We start from the raw sequence: 17,880 nt of genomic DNA, 5'->3' as shown, positions 1-17,880 counted from the left end.
CAATATGGTTTTTTGGAGTTGGTAACCGTTCAGCAACGGTTCCATTCTCGACAGAGTCAATTTGTACGTAAAGGTGCTTAAATATTTAAACAGATTTAGTGGAAAATACAGGAAACCATTTTCAGAACAACATTTCGTCATTCTGACCCCTCTTAAAGTTAATAATAATAACAATAATAATAACAGTGTCTGGACTCCGGAGAAGCCTGATGTCATTTGTTCGAGTTGACAGCCATGGGCGAACTGCACGTCTTTAAAAATAGGACCCTTCCTCGAATGAAACCCAACTTTGAATGTGGCACAATCACTCAGTCCACGAATGAGAGACAATAACCAATAGAATTAACCCTCTCCCACCGGCTACGAATTGAACGCGAGACCTCCTGGATCAAAGGCCAACATGCTACTAACCAGTTAGCCACGTAGCCAAACTCTCTTGAGATTTATATTTTAAGTAAAATCATACTAAGAAGAAGAATAAAACAATATGCTTTACGTAGCACCGTCACAGATAGGTCTTATGGATACGATGGGATAGGAAAGGACTAGGAGTTGGAATGAAGCGGTCGTGGCATTAATTAAGGTACAGCCCCAGAATTTGGCTGGTGTGAAAATAGGAAACCACGGAAATCCGTCTTTAGTGGGGTTCGAATCCTCTAACTCCCGAGTTTAAGCTCACAGGTGTGCGACCCTAACCGCACGGCCAACTCGCTCGGTGTAATATTAATCTTCGTCTTCACTTCGTCCTGGCCTCTTTGTCCACTTCTTGGGGCCGGCATGATGTGTGAATTAAGCCCACTCTTAGGCCAGGCTGCCCTTCCCCACGCAAGCGTTATATGACAACGAGTCGGTGCACAGCTAGCTTGACTTCACGAGGCTCGTTTTACGCCGTTAACACTAGAACGATAGTAGCCACCGTGGCTCAGGCTGCAGCGCACCAGCCTTTCAAAACTGGGCTCTTTGGTTCAAATCCCGGCCACTCCATGTGAGATCTATGCTGGACAAAGTGGAGGCGCGACATGTTTAGGTTTTTCTCTGGGTACTCGGGTTTTCCCTGTCATCTTTAATTTCAGCTCCCAATATCATTTCATGTCATCTGTCGGTCATTAGGCATTGCCCCAGAGGAGTGCAACAAGCTTCGTCAGCCGGCACAATTCCTATCCTCGCTGATGGATGGGGGATTAATTCATTCCATTCCTGACCCGATCGAGTGACTGGAAAGAGGCTGTGGATTTTGAACACTAGAAGGATCAACCCCGTGAAAATGACCGGTATATAATCAATTTGTTAATTGTTGTTGGGTACAACTTCTTTGTTACTGATAAATAAAAAAGAATGCATAAAGTATTACAGTAATAAATTATGATAACGATTACAGCCGACTGTTACGAAGAAAACGGTTAGTTCTGCTGTACGTAACACGTAGTCTAATTTGATTATTCCTTGTGCCTGCATTATTGAATCCAGTGCGTGCAAATAATGCAGAGTATGTTACAACAGTGCACGACGGCGCTTTCTAACGGATGACGAGTTACTGGAATACCTACGAGATACTGTATGTCTGAAGGTAAATCTGAAGGAAAATGTGCTGTGCGAGAGGAATGCGTTCTCGGATAATGGAGAAGATGATGGTTCACATGGCAGCGAGAGCCTTTGTGAAGAAGAAAATAGGAACCTTCTCTTGCTCAGTACTTTGCATACGCCCGTCAGTGACAATCGACAAACAAAGCAAAAAGCAGCGTCAATAAAAATAGCGAAGTTTTATTAATACCAGTAAGTTCGGAGTAGACATAATTGACCAGATCATCATCACCTGTCTCTAAAGGCAATGTCTTGTCTATGAAAGCATTCTTCTGTCATCAGCTCCTCGTTTCAAGTCTTGAAGGAATTTTTTCCTCCGTCGTTCTCGGCCTTCTCCCCCCCCCCCGTGATTTTCCCTTCCAGAAGATTGATTAAAAAGGTACTGTATTATATCGCAGTGAATTTAGTTCTTCTTTTCTGTATCGTTAGCATCAGCTTCCTCTTCCCTTGAATTTCTTTCAGAAAGAGTTTGTTCTCTTTTCAGTCCATTTAATCCTTAACATTCGTCTCCAGACCCACATCTCAAACGCTTCCAGTCGCTTACAATCCCGATCTCTGACGGTCCAGCATACAACTGCACACTCCATACGAAAGAAATAACAGATTTCTTGCTACTTCCAAAATCTAAATTTGCACTGATTAAAAGATTCCCTTATTACTAAAAGTATTTTTCAGTGTGTTAGATATTGCTGCTATAAACGCATGTATATTTTCCATGAAGTAAAACAGGTGAGTCTCGCCGGGACTTCATTTTCAAGCTGGGTGAATAAATGGCCACGCCCTACACACTCCAAGACATGACACTGTGTATGTTCCTAATCATACGAATTCAGTGAGAAAGACTTGCCAGGTAAGAGATTGCACAGGCACGAATAGATCTAATCACATTAATTGTCGCTAGTATTTGTGGTTACCTCGCTCCAGCAGTGTTCAGTACACTCGTGGACGATAGAGACTGCAGAGGAAACACATAATGAAGATGAGGAGCTTATATTCACACACTGAATACTCACAATCAGGGGACGGATTTCCATGTAAATACATACTGTACCTATTTAGGAAACTGAAATTAATTCTATTTTGTATTATCTTTACGAATCATGACGTGTAGAGTTGAAAAATGCTGTGTTTCTTCTTGTTTCATTGAGGCCATGTGGACCACGTGGTTTCTAATTCTGGTAATCTTCCTTCTTAGCCCAGTATTCCGTCATCATTGCACTGCGGGTTGCATTCCTTTCCTGGGTCCACTTTTTTCCCAATCCAGGACGTAATATTTTAGCTGTCAGTGACTTGAAAATGTCAGCTGTTCTGATCATCATTCTAAATTTATCCCTGTTCAATATATCTTTCGGATCAGTTTTAAAAATTCTATTTCGAACTAGTTTCGTCCATTTAGCATTTGTCCCCTTCTTCTTCTTCTTAATCTGTTTACCCTCCAGGGTCGGTTTTTCCCTCGGACTCAGCGAGGGATCCCACCTCTACCGCCTCAAGGGCAGTGTCCTGGAGTTTCAGACCTTGGGTCGGGGGATACAACTGAGTATAAGGGTCTTGTTTTTTTTTTTTTTTTTTTTGCTAGTTGCTTTACGTCGCACCGACACAGATATGTCTTATGGCGACGATGGGATAGGGGAGGGTTAGGAGTGGGAAGGAAGCGGCCGTGGCCTTAATTAACGTACAGCCCCAGCGGTAGAAGGGTCAGTACCTCGCCCAGGCGGCCTCACCCGCTATGCTGAACAGGGGCCTTGTGGAGGGATGGGAAGATTGGATGGGATAGGCAAGGAAGAGGGAAGGAAGCGGCCGTGTGGCCTTAAGTAAGGTACCATCCGGGCATTTGCCTGGAGGAGAAGTGGGAAACCACGGAAAACCACTTCCAGGATGGCTGAGGTGGGAATCGAACCCACCTCTACTCAGTTGACCTCCCTAGGCTGAGTGGACCCCGTTCCAGCCCTCATTCCACTTTTCAAATTTCGTGACAGAGCCGGGAATCGAACCCGGACCTCCAGGGGTGGCAGCTAATCACGCTAACCACTACACCACAGAGGCGGACATTTGTCCCCTTACCTCTAGAAATGGTGTTGAAGATTCTTGAGGTCAGTCTCATGTGTACATTCTATCTATGTGATCGTAGAAGGTAAGTCTCCTCTTTCTCATGTATGATGTCATAATTTGTTCGTGACGTCGACCTCTGAAGATCTTTTGCCACTACTTTCACCATATGGGAGGAACCTGCGTGTAACTGTAATTGCGGAAGTGTAAAGTGTTGAATGTGAGGAAAGGAATGTTAAGGACGACACAAGCACCCAATCCCCAGGCCAGGGATATTAATAATTTACAATTAAAAACCTCTGATCGGGCCGGGAATCGAACCCAGGGACGCCGGGTGGCATGCGAACGCCTTACCCCCTACACCGTGGGGTCGGACACGTGTCATGTTATGCTCTGTAAACGTTTATAAAGCTCGTTGTTATGCCTGATTCTGTATTCACCTCCCTCTTTAATGGGGCCCATGATGTTCCTCAGTTCATTCGTTCTTTCAGTTTCAAATTCCTGAGTTGTCCCTTTGTGACCATGTTCAAGCCTTTTGAGGCATAGAGTACCGACAGTCATACTAAGGTTTCATAGTGTCGAAGTTTGATGCGAAGGGAAAGACACTTGGACTTGTAAACGTTCTTAAAGAGATGGAAAGGTCTCTCCAGTTTGGTACACCTGTCTTTCAGGGCTAGATCCTCGCTAACGTTATCCATTCCCCGAGAAATTTGTAGGAGTTAGTCTTATTACTGGATCCCCGTATGGGATTGAGTTGGGTGAATCTCTCGTGTTGGTGATGAACTCCGCTTTGTTAATGACAATCCTCAGCCCTGCTTTAGTTGCTGTTTAACTGAGAGAGGAGAGTTGGTGCGTGGCTTACTGCGTACTTGATGCTAGGAGTGTGAGGTCATCTGCGAAGGCTAGGCAACTGTCCTTCTTCAAAGCGATTTTCAACCCCGAGTTGCGTGATAGAGTTTTCGTCTACTCACGAAAGACTTTCTCCACTATGCGGTTGAAGAGAATAGGAGACACACCATCCCCTTGCCTAACACCTGTTCTGATACCAAAGTTCTTGATAGTTCCCTTCTGAATGTCACCTTTGACTCGGTGTTTGTCAAAGTAGCCTTTTCGAGATTAAGGGTCTCATTATCTAGTCTCAATTCAGAAAGAGTATGGAAGAGAGATTGTGTATCCGTCGAATCGTAAGCTTTGTGGCAGTCAATGAAAATTGCCACAAAGTGTGAAGAGGTCATATTCTTGTAAGTGAGGTGTTTATTTTCCATATTTTTACCAGTTCTGTCACAAATAGTGAAACAAACTAACAATTTATATTTTAATATTTAATATTTTTAACTTGTGTGCAACTCAACAATTGACAGTGTGGCGATTGTTTCCTAATTATGGCATTCCCTTTCATTGCTTCATAGGATTCTACTAAGAACGTTCTACACATCGTGGACTCTGAAGGTCCAGCCTCAACTAAAGCTGCAAAATCAGTTGTCGGTGAACAGTGTGGGGAATTATTGAAGTGACATTGAGTATAATTTTTCATGCATCAAAAAAGCACCTGAAAGGCTCCAAAACATGCAGCTGTCATTTTCTGGAAGTTTCGAAATTAAGAATAATATTATGGAACGTCTGCATCATTGTAGAAGTAAAACTGCAGATATAGAAAACATTAAGATGGGCACTGTTGTTTCAAACAACCCTAGATATGGAGAAATAGGAAAGGTGGCTGCAGCGTTGTGTGGAAACTTATATGTGAAGTTAACGATGTAGTTAAGGGGGTACCTACGCCTTTGAACGTAGAAAATTGGGGTGTGTTTTTGGCTATTTGCTTTACGTCGCTCCGACACACATAGGTCTTATGGTGACGATGGGAGAGGAGAGGGCTGGGAGTGGGAAGGAAGCGTCCGTGGCCTTAATTAAGGTAGAGCCCCAGTATTTGCCTGGTGTGAAAATGGGAAACCACGGAAAACCATCTTCAGGGCTGCCTATAGTGGGGTTCGAACCCACTATCTCCCGAATACTGGATACTGGCCGCACTTAAGCAACTGCAGCTATCGAACTCGGTAAATGGGGTGTGTTAAACATTTTTCCGTAGCAATGGTAATGAATACTAAAAGGAAACTTAGTATGACAAACACATTATTCCTTAATAATATGCCTACATATTTGGAAATCGTTTGAACTTATGTCATCAAATAATTAATTATTCAGAATGGCGGTGTATCATGGCCACTATTTTGCGGTTTCCCTGATAGTTTCCAAACACATGAATATTTTTCTATGAATGAAATTTCCATTTATTTTGGAAAGAACTCCTGTATTTACAGGCTGCCGCTAAAAACAAGGTAAAACATATCAATTTTCTGTAAATATCTATTAATTAAAGAAAATTCAAAATTAGATGTAGAGGTGGTGCCTCAGGATCTTGATGGAGCCTGGGAGGACGAGGGTCACGATTTCGGGGATGAGCTGGAAGCGCTTCCATGTGGCGACGAAGTGACGAGATATGGTACCGCGAGCTCCGACCATTATCCCTATTATTTCAATTTCCTCAAGGTGGTATTTAGATTTGTAGTAAGGGATAGTGGGTTTTTATTTGTTAATCTTTTTCTAGATTAACCTCCTCTGGCTGACCGCTATGGTGCTCGAACCTGACAGTCGGATCGAAGATGAATCCTTGAGAGCTGTTGTCTTTAAAGGCTATGATGTCAATTCTCTGCGAACTACCATTTAAGGCCAGTCCGTCTACCTCCTCATGTACACTGAATCCCTTCTTTCTCAGTTCTTCGGCAATGAAGGATCTGATCTGGTGGTGTCGCGTGTTTCTTAGGAGCTCCCCGCATATGCAGAATCCCAGGACATGACCAAGAGTTTCTTTCTCTCCGTGGCAATGCCGACAGAGGTTGTTGTCCAGGGATCTGCCTGGCACCGAGCGCACCGCAGAAATTAGCAGTCATCTTTATAGCCTCTCTCCACTCGTTACAAGACAATCCGGTATGTTCTCGCGCCCAACATACAACATGTGCTAGAATCAGCGAAGTCCATTAAGTATAATTCATTTTTTCATGAAGTTATTTTCAAGGAGTCAATTTTTTTCACTAGTAAATATTTTTTAAACTTAACCAACAAAGCTAGCTCAATAATTATGGTATATATTTTTCTTCTCTATGAAATATACATTCATGCACAATTTAATATCTTTATAAAAATTTTAGGTTTATCAGAGAAACGGTTCTCAAAGCAAAAGTTACGGGAAAAGAGCAATGAACTTACCGATAAAGGACTGGCTTGGGTGTCAGGACTTCAAGTCTTTGGTCATAACTCCGAAAGTATTGGAAATATTAACAAAAATGCACTGTTTTAAATTGAAAAATCGCATTTTTGGTTGGTCAAAAGTGTTAACCCCAGCAGACATTGTGAAGTTCAAGCATGCCCCCATTATCTCTTCTGACGAACCCAGCTTCAGTCAATATACTGTAAATATGTCCTCAGAGAAAATAGCAGGTTCACTTTCCAGCGCTTAAAATAATATTTTAAATCCATTATCTTGATAAGATGAAATAAAATATCGTACGTTCTTCGAAGTAAAACATTATGTTTCTTGTAGACCTACTATGTATAGCTCCATTGAAATTTAACATTGAATGGAAATGATCATATTTTAGACATGTAATGCTGTGACAAGAAATGAAGGTGAAACTCTTTACGTTCCGCAGAGAAGTTTTCTCCGCGTCTTCAGAAGAAAATCTCGACTTTCCACCTGGAGGACTTCTACAATAATGAGGGCTTCAATTTAAGAATGCTTTACTGTTAGAGCTGTAGTGGTACACTCGTTCGTCACCAGGTGGCTCGCCGTATGCTGGCACAGCGCTCCAAGTGGGAGTTCAAGGCAACATTAAGCTCCAAATGAGGTGTGACACACGTTATGAAAGTATGACATTAACACATACAGTAGCTTGGAGTGATGACGAACGTATGAATTTGGAAAACACCGACATGAAATAACAATATAGAAAGGATATGGAAGAGAACTGCCTAATGGCTAGCAACCACGCATTACTTCATTGATAGCCAGTGTTCCTGTTGAAATTGTTAGGATCTTTACGTATTTACACAGTTTGCCGTATAATCCTAGACCTGTAGTGTTTAGTGTGGGTAAGAGCTCGAAAATCTTGGAACACGACATAATGACCCGACGATACGGCGTGCTCAGCTATTGCAGACTTGTCTGGCTGGATGAGATAGGTATTTCTTTGGTGTTCCTTGATACGATTCTCAATAGACCGGCATGTGTGGCCAATGTATACCTTGCCGCAAGTACAGGGAATTTTTTAAACCCCAGGGACAATTTGTCCTTGCTTCTACCTAAACTATGAGCCATTTTAGTGACGATGCTTGCGTAGGTCATTCGCAATTCTGTCTGTGATGTTATGACTGTAAGGCAGATAGGCAGTACCCTTTGTAATTCTAAAATTACTTACAATTCCATATTTCAATGAAACTAACTAAATACATATGTACATATCTGATTAATTGTTAGTACATTTAAATCTGTTCCCTGTTAATAATCACATTAAATTACATTTTATAAATGTGTATTTTTGCTCTATAACGCGAAAATTATTATATTAACATTGTACAACATATTGTTGTTTTGAATATGATGTATTGGCTGGTAAGGATCAATCACCTTACGCTCAGTATTGTGCGATAAACGTCAACGAATTCTCGTTCTAATATGTGTTGCGGGTCAGTGTTTCTTTTCACAAAGCGGCTTTCGCAGGCGCAATATTCATGATCGTTCTAGGCATGCTTCTAATCCCGCTCTTTCTAGTAGTCACCATAATAAATTTTGAGGACGAAAGTAGTTGAATGCTCACCTGGTAGGCGTCCTTGATGTTGATGACCTCCTTGCTTTGTGCCACAACCCCGGCGATGCCCACGCCAAACGGAATTCGAATTTCTTCCGCGCGTGCTTTCTGGATAGCATCTTCTAGTTCTGAAAACACAAATATATAAGTCAGGAATGCATACAAGCACGTGTTATCGTATTAAATAATCGATCCCTCTGTCAATAAATGACTCTCTGTCAGGCTACAGGATCAGTTTTATCAAGAAATGCAATGATCTTATTAAACACCACCATCAACAACAACAACAACAACAACAACAACAACAACAACAACAACAATATTGTTTGTCATATTTTCCACTAACTGCCCTTACGATTTTCGGATGGAATGAAATACCGGAATGTTGTCCCTTCGGAGTTACTTTACGTGCTAAATCTACCGAGACAAGACTGATTTATATGAATACCCTCAAATACCGCTGCATTGAGCTTGGATCGAACCTGCAATTTTTGCTCAGAAGACTAGCATTTTTCAGTCTGACCTACTCAGCCTGGCTCTCCCTAAATAGTACCGTGTGGGTATTGTTAAAAATCACAAACAAAATGAAACAACCGCCGAATGATCTGTGCCATTTTTGGCGATACGGGAATGATAACAGTTGGCAAGAAACGTCGGAATGGAGTGTACATTTCCAAAATAGAGCAATTTTTTGGCGAGGTCATAACTACAGGAACTCAAGTTTTGCGTGAATTCCGAACCGCGGGATTTTCATTTGAATAATCCCACATGGATTGTCCGGTATTCGAAACAGGAATAAGCCGCCTTTTTGAGAAGGCAGCTTCATACCACTCGAGTCATGGCCGGTGCATGTTCCCCCTGCCTGTGTGGTGGATGGATAGTGAGTAATGGAGTCGAATGGGGCACTATTGCCGATAGCCAAATGACTGTTTAAATGTTTCCAGTAGTGCAAAATACCACTAATGCCTCGTGAAGGCATGAATAAGGACGATACATCCACCTGCAAGTTAATCTCCGGTCGTAGCGTTACTGAAAAGGTATACTAATAATGGCGTATGGCCTCCAGAGAGGCCTGGTGCAGGTCTTTTTCTAGTAGACGGCCTATTAGGCGACCTGCATGTCTGTGAAGATGAGGGGCCTACTTAGGATGATTTCTAATGTTGAATACGCCACACACACCCAGCCCCCGAGTCATTGGAATTAACCAATTAAGGTTAAAATCCCAGACACGGCCGGGAATCGAACCCGGGACCCTCTAAACCGACCATTCAGCCAACGAGGTGGACTGTAAAGGTAAACGGAAGAGTTTTGAGATGACTCAGTAGAAATGTGTCGGTAAACGGGAGGGGTTCAGCATTAAAAGGGAAGCCTAATTACTCGCTGTTGTTAGAACGTTTGCACGGTTGGATTATGGCAGCAAAAGTCTTGTAAGACTTCCTCAGTGACTAGCTACGAACACCTATTGCCTAAAGTATGTCGAGGATAACTGCTACAGTTGATCAGTGGAAGGTGATGGTCTGATCTAATGAATCTAAGTTATAGTTGCACCATACTGAGGGGCGGCTCCAGGCAGTATCGTAGCCTGGATCGGCCGATAGGGGGTGGGGGAGTGTTAATACTTACAAAATTATGATAGAACACAATGAAGATGCTTGCTTGTGTGGTGTCTTTATAAGAACAGTGATGCAGGTGATTTATGTTCAGCTCGCAGTGTACCACAAGATCTTACATTAACACACAGAACAAGAACAAGGTTAACAGTTTTTACAGCGAATGGTATGTTCAGATTAAAATCTAAAATCAAACTTTGGACACTTCTTATAAAATAGATTCGACAACTCTACAATTATGTTAGAATTATGTCTCTGAATATTTATTTAGTTTATTGTTTTTGTTCTGCTATTTGCTTTACGTCGCACCGACACAGGTAGTTCGTATGGCGAAGATGGGATAGGAAAGGCCTAGGAGTTGGAAGGAATCGGCTGTGGCCTTAATTAAGGTACAGCTCCAGCATTTGCCTGGTGTAAAAATGGGAAACCACGGAAAACCATCTTTAGGGCTGCCGACATTGGGGTTCGAACCCACCATCTCCCGGATGCAAGATCACAGCCGCGCGCTCCTAACCGCACGGCCAACTCTCCCGGTAGTTTATTGTTAGTTTCTGTTTATTTTCTTTTTTTTAAATTTAATGGGGGTTCCAACCCCCAGTAACACCCCCTCCACTGGCTACCGTCCTGGCTCCAGGTATGGTGGAAGTGTTAATTATTGATGGATCCACATTGCCATTTGGCGAAAGGGAAGGGCGATGGTGGTATGGTTAGTATGTGGGATTGTTGGTCTCTTTTTCTACACAAGCACGTATCGAAACCGGCAGATATTTGCAAGACTAAAAGAAGAAGTGTACCAACAGTTTCTAAACCCAGATACCAGTAGAAGGCTGCAGCTGTCGGATACATCTCTAGAGCAGAAGAATACCTCCCAAATTGAGTATTTCATTATCAAACGCCCGAGGAGCGGTGGAAACATCGCGTGACTGGGGCATTGGGACAGGCGGAGCCAACGGTCCCGGATGAAGATGCGTGGGAGAGACAACGATGGGGCAACATCTGCAACATCTCCCATGCGATTGACACCTGCGACAGTGTTTTGTAATCTGGTTTACACGTATATGCTGTATATATATCCATTCTTTTGATTAATGCTGTGGGTGTTAATGGCTAATAAATTGCAGTAAATGCTGTAGGTTGGTATTTCTCGAGAAGAATACTAATTTCCAACATGGTAATGCGAAGCTGCTATTAGTCTTGGAGTGGTTCTACGAAGATAACAGTGAGTTCACAATACTTCTCTGATACATAGGATACCCCAGTGTCAATCCTATAGAGCAACTGTAGGCTAAATACAAACTGCTCTTTGAACACAAATCTATAACATATCGTCGCTTCACCGGTAAAAGGTTGTAATCCACAAAGCTCTTCCTATCGGTTATTCCCCTTAAGACTGGTCACGCCTCCCAGCCACATATGGTAATGCAGTCCATCAGAACAAATTTTGTAGTGTTCATTTTCCTATGCCCATGTGTGAAGGAAAATTAAACTTACTGTACCGTACTATACGAATGTATGCTTGCATTACGTATTTACGCACTTCTATTGCATAATGCACGTTAGGTTCATTTTCGGTTACTCATCGGCATAGGAAAACGAACACAACGGACATTGTTCTGATGGGCTGCATATCCATATGTGGCTGGGAGGCGTGACTAGTCTTAAGGAGAATAATCGATAGGAAGAGCTTTGTGGATTACAACCTTTTACCGGTGAAGCGACGATATAGGTGTGATATGTGGTGACTAACTATGCAGATTATAAGGAGGATAATGTAATATTATATCTGTATCTGGCGAACGAGTGGGCTCCAGTTTGGTTAGCTGTCAGCTTGCATTTGGGACATAATGGGTTCGAGCCCCACTGTCGGCAGCCATGTAGATGGTTTTCGTGGTTCCCCATTTTCACACCAGGAAAATCTTAATTCATCATGGCACGGCTGATTCCTTACCACTGCTAACAATTCCCTCTCCAGTCGTTTCCATAAGACGTTTCTGTGTCGGTGCGACATAAAGCCACAAGCAAAGATAACAACGTCTTCCATCGAGAAACTGGCTGCACGGTTTGAGTCTCGTACTTAACAGCTTTCATTCGGGAGACAGTGGATTCGAACCTCACTGTCAGCAGCTCTGAATATGGTTTTCGTAGTTTCCCATTTTCACATCAGGCAAATGCCGGGGCTGTGTCTCAATTAAGGCCACGGCCGCTTCCTTCCCACTCCTAGGCATTTCCTATCCCATCGTTGCCCCAAGACCTATCTGTGTCGGAACGACTTCAAGCAGATTGCAAAATATCTTCGCTAATGAAATCACTGTAATCTTAGAAATGTTAGTTTTCATATCACACTCACTGTTTTTCTTTTCATGCTCAACATATTCAATTACAGGCTTTGAACACAGTCTCTTATTAAGATCATGTAATCGATATATGTCAAACTGCTTACTATCCAACTGAATCCCTCCCTACCACTTTATATCTTTCTGTAAATAATCCATGTTAACTATGAATAATCAGAGTGGTAGGTTGCAGCTTTGTCTAATCCCAATAACTACTCTGAATCAGGAACTCATTGTACCATCAATTCTCTCTGTGGCCTGATTAAGAACATAAATGCCTCTGATTGCCTCTAATAACCTACCCCTAAACCAATAATTCCTCTCTACTCCCAACATATTTTCACTTGGAACTTTGTTATTATTTGGCTCTGCCAGATATCCGAAACATAAGTGGAACTCTATTTGTTTTAAATACCTTGACACATTCTGAGTATCTGGCCATGTGGTGTAAAATCCACCGTATTGATGGGCTATTCTTGTGAGATTCTCAATCAAATACTCTACCTTTACAATACTGATATTTGTTTTTAATCAAGTGTTGTGTACGAAGTTCGCGTCAACCTTAGCATACAAGCCGAGCTGTGCCATATGGGACGGGAAAAGACATAAGTAGTTGGATTGCTTCTAATTCCTTTATGAAGTCTCATCAAACCTTTCCTATTTTCAACTTTGCTAACAGATTTTCTTTTCCGTTTTAGGACCATCTCTTCAACTTTTGACACAACCTGTCATTCTTCTTGTGAATAAAAATAAAAATGTCCGCTTCTTCATTACCCTGCATCAATACAAAACAAAATAATTGGTAATGGTGTATTGAGTTTGATACATGAAGTGCTTGTCCAATAGCTAACTTTTGTGTGCTACTGATGATTTTACCAGCATTTTCAGCGTTGTTATTAACATGGATCTATTATTATAATATTTCCCTTGACATTTCTTCAAACATTTTGTATATTTTGCATTGACGCACTCGGTATTGCAAATCGTATTTTTATTTTTAATGTGTTTTCAATGTCCTTGACTTATTTTTACTTATCGCGTATATATTCGTCTGAAGATGTCCACAGTTACATGTTCCGTTAATTATTAATATTGACTTGATGAAAAACATAATATCAGTATTCGATTGAGAATCTCACAAGAACATACCATCGACAAAACGGGTTTTATGATGACATTCATTTCATACAATTATTGATGGGCTTCCTTACCGAGGCGGTAAAGTCGTGCTCGGTTCTTCCAGAAGAACGTACTTTCAATTCCCTGTCAGAAAGTTGAAAAATTTAAGAATTATTATTTCCATATCCAGGGGTGGGCATCATCCTGAAGTTCGCTAAGCCCACACCAAAAATAAAAATACTTGGGGATACTGTTGTTGGGCGTAGTGGTAATCACTCTCTCCCACTAAGTGTCGAAGTTACGGATAGTATAAAACTTTAAATCCCGCTTCTCCAAGGCGTTCATGGGTTTACTTTGCTTTCATCCTATTTACTCACTACCATTGACCGCACCTTACTTTCTAAAACGCCTGTGAGCTCCTTTCCCGGTAAACTAATGTTATACCTTGATAGTCGGTCCAACCCTACCTGTTCGTTTGCTTCATCCATTTTGAAGGCACGTTACTCAAATCCATGCCTACACCATGATGCCTGCTAGGCATCACTGTAAAGGTATACTAGGGAAATGAGGAGTGAGGTAGTTTCCCGTTGCTTTCCTCACTAAGCCAGAAGTTGCTATTTTCTAATGTTCAGAAGCAATAATAAAAGTCAAGGCGAAAATGTAATTGTACGTATGTTGTCCTCGGCCCGACGGCTGTTTGTATCCTCAACAGCTCTGCCATTAACTGTCATAGATGGCCTAGGTATCACTGAAGAGGCGTACTAAGGAAATGAGGAGTGAGGTAGTTTCCCGTTGCTTTCCTCTCTGAGCCAAAATTTGCCATTACATATCAGTCTGCCAAACCCACTGAAATGCATGCACCAACCGACCCTATGAGCAACATGTTGACACCATTCATAACAGGGACTGGCTTCGTATGGATTGGCATTGCTAGCATCGCTCATACCTCAGTCACGTTCATATTGTCAAAGCCAAGGATGAGACAGACAGGTCAATAAAAGTAACAATATTGCTGTAGCACTGCAAACACTTGGTCTCGCAAGGAAAGGCATAAACTGTTATAACTAGGGCCCGAATGTTGAGGAAAAGTCCTTTTTCTTCTAGAGTGTCCGCTGACCAGGCGCAAAATACACACATGTACATAAAAACATAACCCTTCGAAAGACTAGGGATAGAAAGTTCATACTGACAGGACATGTTCATTAGTATGTTCTGCAGAAACGATTAGCTTTTCAGTCATCTAGGTTCAGCATGTGTCCTGTTGCCTAGTAGGCACTGGGTCCTCCATAGGCACTGATAACTTGTTCCATGCGTGATGACATCGCCGCGTATAAGGCGCGAATGGCGTTCTGGAGTGTAGCCATCCATGGTGCATTCACCTGGTTCCACAGTTCATCTTTGGTGGTTGGCTCTGGGTCACAGCGCTGCACCCGTCTTTTCACCATATCCCACACATTTTCGATTGGCGACAACTCTGGTGATCGCGTGGGCCAGGGCAACCGTTTGACATCCTGTGTTAACAAGAAGGCATGTGGTCGCGCATTGTTCTGCTGAAATATGGCGTCTACTGTGTCGTGCAGAAAGAGTATGGCTACGGGTCGCAGGATGTTATTCACGTAGGTCAAACTGGTCACAGTGCCCTGGATACGCATTAACTGTGATTTGTGGTTGTACCCAATAACACCCCACACTATAAGGCCTTTGGTTGGCGCTGTATGTCTTGTGCGAATGCAGTCAATGTGGTACCTTTTACCCCTGACTGCGGCCAACCAAAATGCGGCCATCATTTTCAAATAAACAACAAACAGAACCTGGATTTGTCCGAAAACACTATCTGCTGCCATTCCTGTCCGCAGTGATGTCGTTCCATACACCATTGCAGTCTAGCATGTTTATGCACATTAGTCAAATGTAGGCGGAGAAGTGGACGACGCGCCGGTAACCAGGACCGTAATAAACGGAGACGGACTGTCACTCCTGATAGTGTACGATGTGTTACACTGTTACTCTGTTGCGCCAGAGCTGGGTAGGACGCAGATCTGTCCTGCAATGCCATTCGGGTGAGATGTCGATCTTCTCGGGTTTGGTCTGGATGGCTGCGACCAGATCCATCTCGTCGTGTTCTACTGGCCTTCTGTGAACCATTCTGTACACACCCGTTGCACTGCCGACACACTTCGTCCAACACGAGCAGCCATTTCCTGGATGGATGCATCACGTTCTCTGATGCCAATAATACGCCCTCTTTGAAACTCACTCATTTAACGGTACAGTTCTCACATACGTCTGCGAGGCATCCTGCACGTGTGCTCAGGTCACACTGATCCATTACCTTCGGTTTATAGCGACAGCGAGAGCCGCAGGCACATTTTACCAGTCGATGGTGGTGCGCCGAGATATCGATATGGACCTTAAACCTGAGGGCCGACATGGTTTAAATGCTAATCATTTCTTCAGAATATACTGGTGCACATGTTCTGTGAATATGAACTTCCTATCTCTAGTCATTCAAGGTGTCCTGGTTTTTATGAACGTAGTGAAATATATGCTAATTCAGGGTTATTGTAGGCCAGAAAATAGTGGGTTTGATTTCTCCCCTTTTTTGTCTTTTTTGGTGTCTTTTTGCTTAGAGGCTCTTTAGTCCTTAGGTCTTTACGGCTTTTTCTTCAAGTTCGCCTTCTTTTGACTACATTTGTACTGCCCGTTCTCTATTCTAAACGTCATTTCAGCTATTGAAGCTCCTTTCTGCTGTAAGGGAGGAAATGAAATGAAATGAAATGAAATGTCGTATGGCTTTTAGTGCCGGGATATCCCAGGACGGGTTCGGCTCGCCAAGTGCAGGGCTTTCTATTTGACTCCCGTAGACGACCTGCGCGTCATGATGAGGATGAAATTATGATGAAGACAACACATACACCCAGCCTACGCGCCGTAGGAATTAACCAATTAAGGTTAAAATCCCCGACCCGGCCAGGAATCGAACCCGGGACCCTCTGAACCGAAGGCCAGTACGCTGACCGTTCAGCCAATGAGTGGGACAATGAAATGAAAATTAAATGAAATGATAAAAATAAAACTCATCATCATCATCATCTGTTTACCCTCCAGGGTCGGCTTTTCCTTCGGACACTGCGAGGGATCCCACCTCTACCGCCTCAAGGGCAGTGTCCTGGAGCTTCAGACTCTTGGTCGGGGATACAACTGGGGAGAATGACCAGTACCTCGCCCAGGCGGCCTCACCTGCTATGCTGAACAGGGGCCTTGTGGAGGGATGGGAAGATTGGAAGGGATAGGCAAGGAAGAGGGAAGGAAGCGGCCGTGGCCTTATGTTAGGTACCATCCCGGCATTCGCCTGGAGGAGAAGTGGGAAACCACGGAAAACCACTTCGAGGATGGCTGAGGTGGGAATCGAACCCACCTCTACTCAGTTGACCTCCCGAGGCTGAGTGGACCCCGTTCCAGTCCTCATACCACTTGTCAAATTTCTTGGCAGAGCCGGGAATCGAACCCGGGCCTCCGGGGGTGGCAGCTAATCACGCTAACCACTACACCACAGAGGCGGTAAAAATAAAACTAATGTATGAAAAAAGGCAATGATATGAAATTATGCGCGAAATAATTGAAATATTGAAAGTGGAAGATCTCAGTAGCTTCAAATATGAACCCTCAACATCCGTTCATGTGGAGCGAAGTTTATCGATGTTTTGCAGCTTTCTGTCTGATAAACCGACGATCTTTTACACCTAAGAACCTGGAGATGACTATTGTGATATACTGCAAAGACAACGAATGTAAGGGTTTTCGAATCCAATTTCTGTAAACCTAGTGTGGTTAAGCCAAATAAGATTCCAGTTATACTAATTTCAATTTATTTCTCCTGGATATCCATTGCGGGTTCGCTGAATTCATTCTAGATGGAAGAATCATTTCATTTTAAATTCTATAACTACTTTTTTTAACGAATACGGAATTCCTTTTTTTTTAAATTATGTGTAATCCAAAAATACATAAGGTGTGAAGGAACAAGTATTTCACTCATACATTTGCACTTTTTATTCACGTGTGGCTATTCCTAGTCGGGTGCATCCCTTGTAAGGAAGACCCCTCGATAAGGGTGTCCGACTCGTTGGCTGAACGGTCAGCGTCCTGGCCTTCGGTTCAGAGGGTCCCGGGGTCGATTCCCGGCCAGGTCGGGGATTTTCACCTTAATTGGTTAATTCCAATTGCACGGGGGCTGGGTGTATGTGTTGTCTTGACCAAAATTGGTTAATTCAAATGGCACTAGGGCTGGGTGTTGTCTTGATCATCATTTCGTCCTCATCACGACGC

Source organism: Anabrus simplex, chromosome 7 (genome assembly GCF_040414725.1).
Source record: "Anabrus simplex isolate iqAnaSimp1 chromosome 7, ASM4041472v1, whole genome shotgun sequence".
In the NCBI taxonomy this organism is placed as follows: domain Eukaryota; kingdom Metazoa; phylum Arthropoda; class Insecta; order Orthoptera; family Tettigoniidae; genus Anabrus; species Anabrus simplex.
This window is presented reverse-complemented; position numbering follows the sequence as displayed.